This window comes from Arachis ipaensis, chromosome B03 (genome assembly GCF_000816755.2).
Source record: "Arachis ipaensis cultivar K30076 chromosome B03, Araip1.1, whole genome shotgun sequence".
Taxonomy (NCBI): Eukaryota; Viridiplantae; Streptophyta; class Magnoliopsida; order Fabales; family Fabaceae; genus Arachis; species Arachis ipaensis.
This window is the reverse complement of record NC_029787.2, coordinates 63927470-63935472: the sequence shown is the minus strand read 5'-3', so window position 1 is coordinate 63935472 and position 8003 is coordinate 63927470. Positions and strand designations below refer to the sequence as shown.

Here is an 8003-nt window from a genome sequence, read left to right as displayed (position 1 = left end):
ATTTTAAGTTTGGTGTGGAAAAAGCCCCGCTTTTTAATTTTCCATAACCATATGGCACCTTCCATGAGATTAGAGAAGATCAACGAGCTATGAGGGAGGAGCAACAAAGGCAAGGAAGAGACATAGAGGAGCTCAAGAGCACCATTGGTTCTTCAAGAGGAAGAAGACGCCACCCTTACTAAGGTGGACCCGTTCCTTAATCTCCTTGTCTATTTATTTTTTCTATTTTCGTTCTCTATACTTTATGTTTATTTATGTTTGTGTCTTTCTTACATGATCATTAGTGTCTAGTGTCTATGCCTTAAAGCTATGAATGTCCTATGAATCCATCACCTTTCTTAAATGAAAAATGTTTTTAATCACAAAAGAACAAGAAGTACATGATTTCGAATTCATCCTTGAAATTAGTTTAATTATTTTGATGTGGTGACAATACTTTTTGTTTCTCTGAATGAATGCTTGAACAGTGCATATGTCTTTTGAATTTGTTGTTTATGAATGTTAAAATTGTTGGCTCTTGAAAGAATGATGAAAAAAGAGAAATGTTATTTGATAATCTGAAAAATCATAAAATTGATTCTTAAAGCAAGAAAAAGCAGTGAAAAGCAAAGTCTTGCGAAAAAAATGGCGAAAAAAATAAAAAAAAATAAAAAATAAAAGCAAGCAGAAAAAGCCTAGTGCTCTTTAACCCAAAAGGCAAGAGCAAAAAGCCAGTAACCCTTTAAACCAAAAAGCAAGGGTAAAAAAGATCCAAGGCTTTGAGCATCAGTGGATAGGAGGGCCCACAGGAATAAAATTCTGGCTTAAGCGGCTAAACCAAGCTGTCCTTAACCATGTGCTTGTGGCGTTGATAAGGATTTATGATGGGCATTAAGGGTTTAATACATTCAAAGTAGTAAAATCCTAATGGAAGGGGGGACCGGAAAAGAATGGGATTAAAAGAGGAATTTATTAGCATAAAGAGACACAGTGGCAATATAAAGGATAGATAAAGGTTTTTCCTACTAGACCTCTAAGATACCTTCTTAGCAACCTAGGTCACCGAAAACGATTCCCTACTAGACCTTCAAAGAACCTGTCCTTGACAACCTAGATCAGAGGGACGAAAACTAAAAGAAACCACCACGCAGATCACCTTAGTGTTGGATCCTTCAAACTTCCTCATGCAACAAGCAAAGCAAATCACTCACCTCACTTCTCACATTATAAACGTGCTTAAAAGCAACTGAAAATTTATTTATCAAAGTTATCTAAATTGTCTCACCAGAAGGTGTTTAAATAGACCCCAAACAAACTAGCTAAAAGATAAGATAAGATAACTAATTTAAATCAGATTTGATCTTATTGGATTAGATCAGATTTGATTTAAATTTTAAAATCCTAAAGATAAGATAACTAATTTAAATCAGATTTGATCTTATTAGATTAGATCAGATTTGATTTAAATTTAAAAATCCCTAAAAATACTACTAAGCATAGCAGATAAAACAAGTCTTGTAACAACTTTTGACCACATAACAAACTAAAACAAAAGTCTATAATTTTCGAAATTTAAAGATAAATTATGCCTTCCACTGAATTCGGAAAGCATTATTGGGCTTCTTGCTGTCCTGACTTAACCCAATGGGTCTTGCCCATTCTTCCTTGGTTAGAACTTGATGTAGTTCCATATGCATAAGCGCTGCCAGGTTCCCAAAGCTCTCCTTGAGCTTCTTTGCACGTGCTCTAGTGATGGGGCCCTCTGAAAGTGTGAAATTCCCATTCTGTCCTTGTGTCTTAGAATGCCCCTGTTGTCTTTCCAAGCATGTATCATTCCCTCCTTCCTTAAAAAGATTCATCCTCGAATCTGTGTCCATATCAAAAGGAGAGAGATCAGAAACATTGAAAGTGGCAGAAATATTATACTCACCTGGTAGGTCAATCTTGTAGGCATTGTTATTGATCTTCTCAAGCACTTGGAATGGGCCATTCCCTCTAGCATCAAGTTTAGACTTCCTCTGAGTAGGAAATCTCTCCTTCCTCAAATGTACCCAAACCCAATCTCCTGGTTCGAAGACTATATGCTTTCGGCTCTTGTTAATCCTTTCTGTCGTGGCTTTGTTCTTCCTCTCAATGAGGTCACGAGCCTTTGCATGTATTGCTTTAACTTTTTCAGCCTTGCTTGCTCCATCTAAGCAAATAAGATCACTCAAGGGTAGAGGCATTAAATCTAAGATAGTTAGAGGATTAAAACCATAGACAAGTTCAAAGGGCGAAAAACCAGTGGAAGAATGGATTGTTCGGTTATAAGCAAACTCAATAAAAGGTGAACAATCTTCCCAGGTTTTCAAATTCTTACTAACAATAGCACGCAACAAGGTTCCCAATGTCCTATTTACTACTTCAGTTTGACCATTAGTTTGAGGGTGACAAGTAGTTGAGTATAACAATTTTATTCCCAACTTACTCCACAAAACTTTCCAGAAGTGACTTAAGAATTTGACATCACGATCAGAAACAATAGTTTGGGGAACACCATGTAAGCGCACAACTTCTCTAAAGAATAGGTCAACAATATTTGTGGCATCATCAGTTTTATGGCAAGCAATAAAATGAGCCATTTTACTAAATCTATCTACCACAACAAAAATACTATCTCGACCTCTCCTAGTTCTAGGCAAACCAAGAACAAAATCCATAGAAATATCAACCCATGGATGCACAGGAACAGGTAAAGGAGTATACAAACTATGTGGTAAGGACTTAGATTTAGCTTGTTTACTGGTAATGCATTTGGCACAAAATTTTTTGACATCTTTACGCATGTGGGGCCAGTAAAAATGCTCAGATAAAATATCCAAAGTCTTATGCACACCAAAATGACCCATCAAACCCCCACTATGTGATTCTAGAACATGTAGCTCCCGAATAGAACAAGTAGGTACACAAATCCTATTACCCCGAAAAAGAAAACCATCATGCTTGTAGAATTTGTTATGTGCACCATGTTCACATGCAGCATAGATAGAGGCAAAAGTAGAATCAGATGCATATAATTCCTTCATACACTCAAAACCCAACAGCTTAGAAGTAAGGGTTGTGATTAATGAATACCTTCTAGATAATGCATCAGTAACCACATTCTCCTTACCTTGCTTATAGGCGATTACGTACGGAAAGGATTCAAGAAATTCTATCCATTTTGCATGTCTCTTGTTTAGCTTCCCTTGACCCTTCAAGTGTTTGAGAGATTCATGGTCAGTATGTACCACAAATTCCTTAGGTAGCAAATAATGCTGCCACACTTCTAAAGCTCGCACCAAGGCATAAAGCTCCTTATCATAAGTTGAGTAGTTGAGACGGGATCCTTTCAACTTCTCACTGAAATAGGCAATTGCTTGCTTTTCCTGCATTAAAACAGCACCTATACCAATTCCGGAAGCATCACATTTGATTTCAAAAGTTTTAGAAAAATCCGGTAAAATAAGAATGGGGGCAGAACACAATAATTCTTTCAAGGTGTTAAAGGCAATTTCTTGTTCGTGATCCCATTTAAAGTTAACATGTTTCTTGATGATTTCAGTTAAAGGTGCAGCAATAGTAGAAAAATCTTTAACAAACCTCCGATAAAAACCCGCAAGACCATGAAAACTTCTAACATCAGAGACACTCTGAGGTGTGGGCCATTCTCTAATAGCCTTCACCTTCTCGTCATCTACCTCAATCCCTACATAACTTATCATAAAACCTAGGAATACGACTTTACTCAGATAGAATGAGCACTTTTGGAGATTAGCATACAATTTTTCCTTTCTAAGTACCTCTAAAACAGATTGAACATGCAAAATATGATCATCAAGGCATTTACTGTAGATAAGGATATCATCAAAATAAACAACCACAAATTTACCTAAAAATTCTCGCAAAACATGATTCATTAATCTCATGAATGTACTAGGTGCATTAGTCAAACCAAATGGCATAACTAACCACTCATATAAACCATATTTAGTTTTGAAAGTTGTTTTCCATTCATCACCAAGCTTCATTCGTATTTGATGATAACCACTCCTTAAATCTATTTTAGTAAAAATAACAGATCCATGTAATTCATCAAGCATATCATCAAGTCTAGGAATAGGATGGCAATACTTTACCGTAATCTTGTTTATAGCTCTGCAGTCAACACACATCCTCCATGAGCCATCCTTCTTGGGTACCAACAGTACTGGAACAGCACAAGGACTCATTCTTTCTCTCACAAAACCCTTAGCCAAAAGGTCCTCGACTTGCCATTGTAGTTCCTTTATCTCCTCAGGATTGGTCCGGTAAGCTGGCCGGTTAGGAATGCTTGATCCGGGAACAAAGTCAATCTGATGCTCAATGCCTCGTAACGAAGGTAAACCTGGAGGTAGCTCATCTAGAAAGACATCACCAAATTCCTGCAAGAGTGAAATAAAAGCACTAGGCAGGTCATGGTTAGTTTCAATGGTAGAAAGTAAAGACTCTCTAAATCGTACTAACACCAATGCTTTTTTTCCTAAACTAGCATGCTTCAGATCCCTCTCTTTTGCATAAAAACATATTTTGTGAGCACTCTCACTCTCCACAGATGTTTCTCTTTTAGAACTCTCTTTTTCACTCAGACTCTGACTCTTTTTCTCACACGTTTCATCTCTCAGAGCTCTCTCTTTACCCTCCTATTTTTCAATTTTCTCACATCCTAAAGACTCTGTAGTAGATTTGTGCATGCTCAGTTGCTCCAGGTACACTTCTTTAGGTGTCAAAGGTGCAAGGGTAATCTTCTTCCTAAGATAGGTGAAAGAGTATCGGTTTGTGAAACCATCATGCGTCACCTTCCTATCATACTGCCATGGACGGCCTAGAAGTAGATGACAAGCTTGCATGGGAACCATGTCACAAAGTACCTCGTCACTATATCTTCCAATAGAGAACTATATGCGGGCTTGCTTCATAACCTTCAATTCACCCACGTCACTTAGCCTCTCCAGTTTGTAAGGGTTAGGGTGTTTAGTGCATTTCAACCCCAACTTTGTGATCAACGTAGAGCTAGCAACATTTGTATGACTTCTAGCATCAATAATCATGAGTCCAACCTTACCTCCCAACAAAACTTTTGTATGAAAGATGTTCTCTCGCTGTTCTAGACGATCATCCTCGGCTTGTACATTTAAGATCCGCCTAGTAACAAGGGTCTCGCCACTAACAGCATACTCAACTATATCTTCATTATCTGTAGCATCATCTGCATGTGGCATGTCTTCAAACCCATCCGAGTTATCAGATTCTGACAAAATATCATTTGCTTTAATTACCATGGTCCTTTTATTTGGACACTCGGAAGCATAATGGCCTAATCCGCGGCACTTAAAGCAGGTAATATCACGATGCCGTGCAGGAGGTTTAGAAGTGGAATTAGGCGTGTGCGTCTTCCTGTGCTGCTCTGTGGGCTTCTCCTTTGATTCGGTAGGTTTGGATCCAGTCTTCTCCCCAAAATTAGCACCTCTCGAATCCCACCCTGAAGTAGAATTACGCAGCCCTTTTCCCCTTTGCTGTCTTTCCACCTTGATAGCTAGGTTCACCAAGTCTTCCATAGTCACATATGGGAGATGTTCGACAGTATTTGCAATGTCTCAGTTCAGCCCACTTAAGAAACGTGCCATAGTAGCCTCAGACTCCTCCTCAATGTTTGCCTGGATTAGTAGCATCTCCATCTCCTTATGATACTCATCTACAGACTTAGAACCGTGGTATAACTGTTGGAGCCGTTGATGTAGCTCTCTGTAGTAGTAAGAAGGGACAAACCATTGTCGCATGACCTTCTTCATCTTTTCCCAAGACAGAATTGGTGGTTTGTCATTTCGCCTCCTCTGTTTGTCCAGCTCGGCCCACCAGACAAGGGCATAATCCAAGAATTTGACAGTCGCTAATCTTACCTTTTTCACATCAGAGTAGTTATGACATTGAAATAAGAGCTCCACCTTTCGTTCCCATTCCAAGTACGCCTCAGGGTCACTTCTGCCTTTAAATTCTGGGATGCGCATCTTGATAGCATTAAGGTTACTATCAACATCTGCCGATTGTCTATGAGGCCGGGATCTGGATGAAGGCTCCTCCTCAGACTCCGTAGAATCATTATAAACAGATTCTCGTGACCGTGCTTTTAGCTTAGGGGAGAAAGAGTTAATGCGGGAATCCATGTCATCAAGACGTTGTTGAATCTTTGTAAGGATGCTAGTAAGTACGTCGATGCGGAAAGTTAGTTGTGGATCGGGGTTCTCTTCAATGTTAGCCATCAATGAACCTGTAAAAGAAAAGGCCTTACAACACTCCTCTCACATGTATCACTCAGAGTAGGACACTCGTGTTTCACTCAATATGTGGCTTTTACCCTCTGTTGAGCTCACTACTCTTGCCTTTTTCCACTCTTGGATTGCTTTAACAAGTTGCACTTTGAAAGATGAGGAATTGAGACACCAAACTAAGATAATCTGAATGATAGAGACGTTCAACTTGACAAGAGGATAAGTAAAGTATGTGACAAAGGAAACAAGAAGTGATATTAGGATGACAAAACTAGCAAAATTGAATCCTTATTGGAACTCAAAGAAAATTGAAAAGGATAAAACAAGGAGAAAATTTAAATTTTCATTTTTATTTATTTATTTATTTATTTATTTATTTTTACTGAAATAAACAGAAATTGCAGTAATAGAATTTAAGGAAAAAAGTAGTAAAATCCTAATGGAAGGGGGGACTAGAAAAGAATGGGATTAAAAGAGGAATTTATTAGCATAAAGAGACACAGCGGCAATATAAAGGATAGATAAAGGTTTTTCCTACTAGACCTCTAAGATATCTGTTCTTAGCAACCTAGGTCACCAAAAAGGATTCCCTACTAGACCTTCAAAGAACCTGTCCTTGACAACCTAGATCAGAGGGACGAAAACTGAAAGAAACCACCACGCAGATCACCTTAGTGTTGGATCCTTCAAACTTCCTCATGCAACAAGCAAAGCAAACCACTCACCTCACTTCTCACATAATAAACGTGCTTAAAAGCAACTGAAAATTTATTCATCAAAGTTATCTAAATTGTCTCACCAGGTGTTTAAATAGACCCCAAACAAACTAGCTAAAAGATAAGATAAGATAACTAATTTAAATCAGATTTGATCTTATTGGATTAGATCAGATTTGATTTAAATTTTGAAGTCCTAAAGATAAGATAACTAATTTAAATCAGATTTGATCTTATTAGATTAGATCAGATTTGATTTAAATTTAAAAATCCCTAAAAATACTACTAAGCATAGCAAATAAAACAAGTCTTCTAACAACTTTTGACCACATAACAAACAAAAACAAAAGTCTAGAATTTTCGAAATTTAAAGATAAATTATGCCTTCCACTGAATTCGGAAAGCATTATTGGGCTTCTTGCTGTCCTGACTTAACCCAATGGGTCTTGCCCATTCTTCCTTGGTTAGAACTTGATGTAGCTCCATATGCATAAGCACTGCCAGGTTCCCAAAGCTCTCCTTGAGCTTCTTTGCACGTGCTCTAGTGATGGGGCCCTCTGAAAGTGTGAAATTCCCATTCTGCCCTTGTGTCTTAGAATGCCCCTGTTGTCTTTCCGAGCATGTATCAGGCATGAAGGTGTCAAGTGAAAAGCTTGAGACTGAGCGGTTAAAGTCGTGATCTAAAGCAAAAAGAGTGTGCTTAAGAACCCTGGACACCTCTAATTGGGGACTCTAGCAAAGCTGAGTCATAATCTGAAAAGGTTCACCCAGTTATGTGTCTGTGGCATTTATATATCCGGTGGTAATACTGGAAATAAAGTGCTTAGGGCCACGGCCAAGACTCATAAAGTAGTTGTGTTCAAGAATCAACATACTGAACTAGGAGAATCAATAACACAATCTGGATTCTAAGTTCCTATGGATGCCAACCATTCTAAACTTCAAAGGATAAAGTGAGATGCCAAAACTGTTCAGAGACAAA

General features: G+C 38.1%; 1 pseudogene; it reads right to left on the bottom strand.

Moving 5' to 3' along the window:
* On the bottom strand, nt 1563-6296 carry LOC107633202 (annotated as a pseudogene).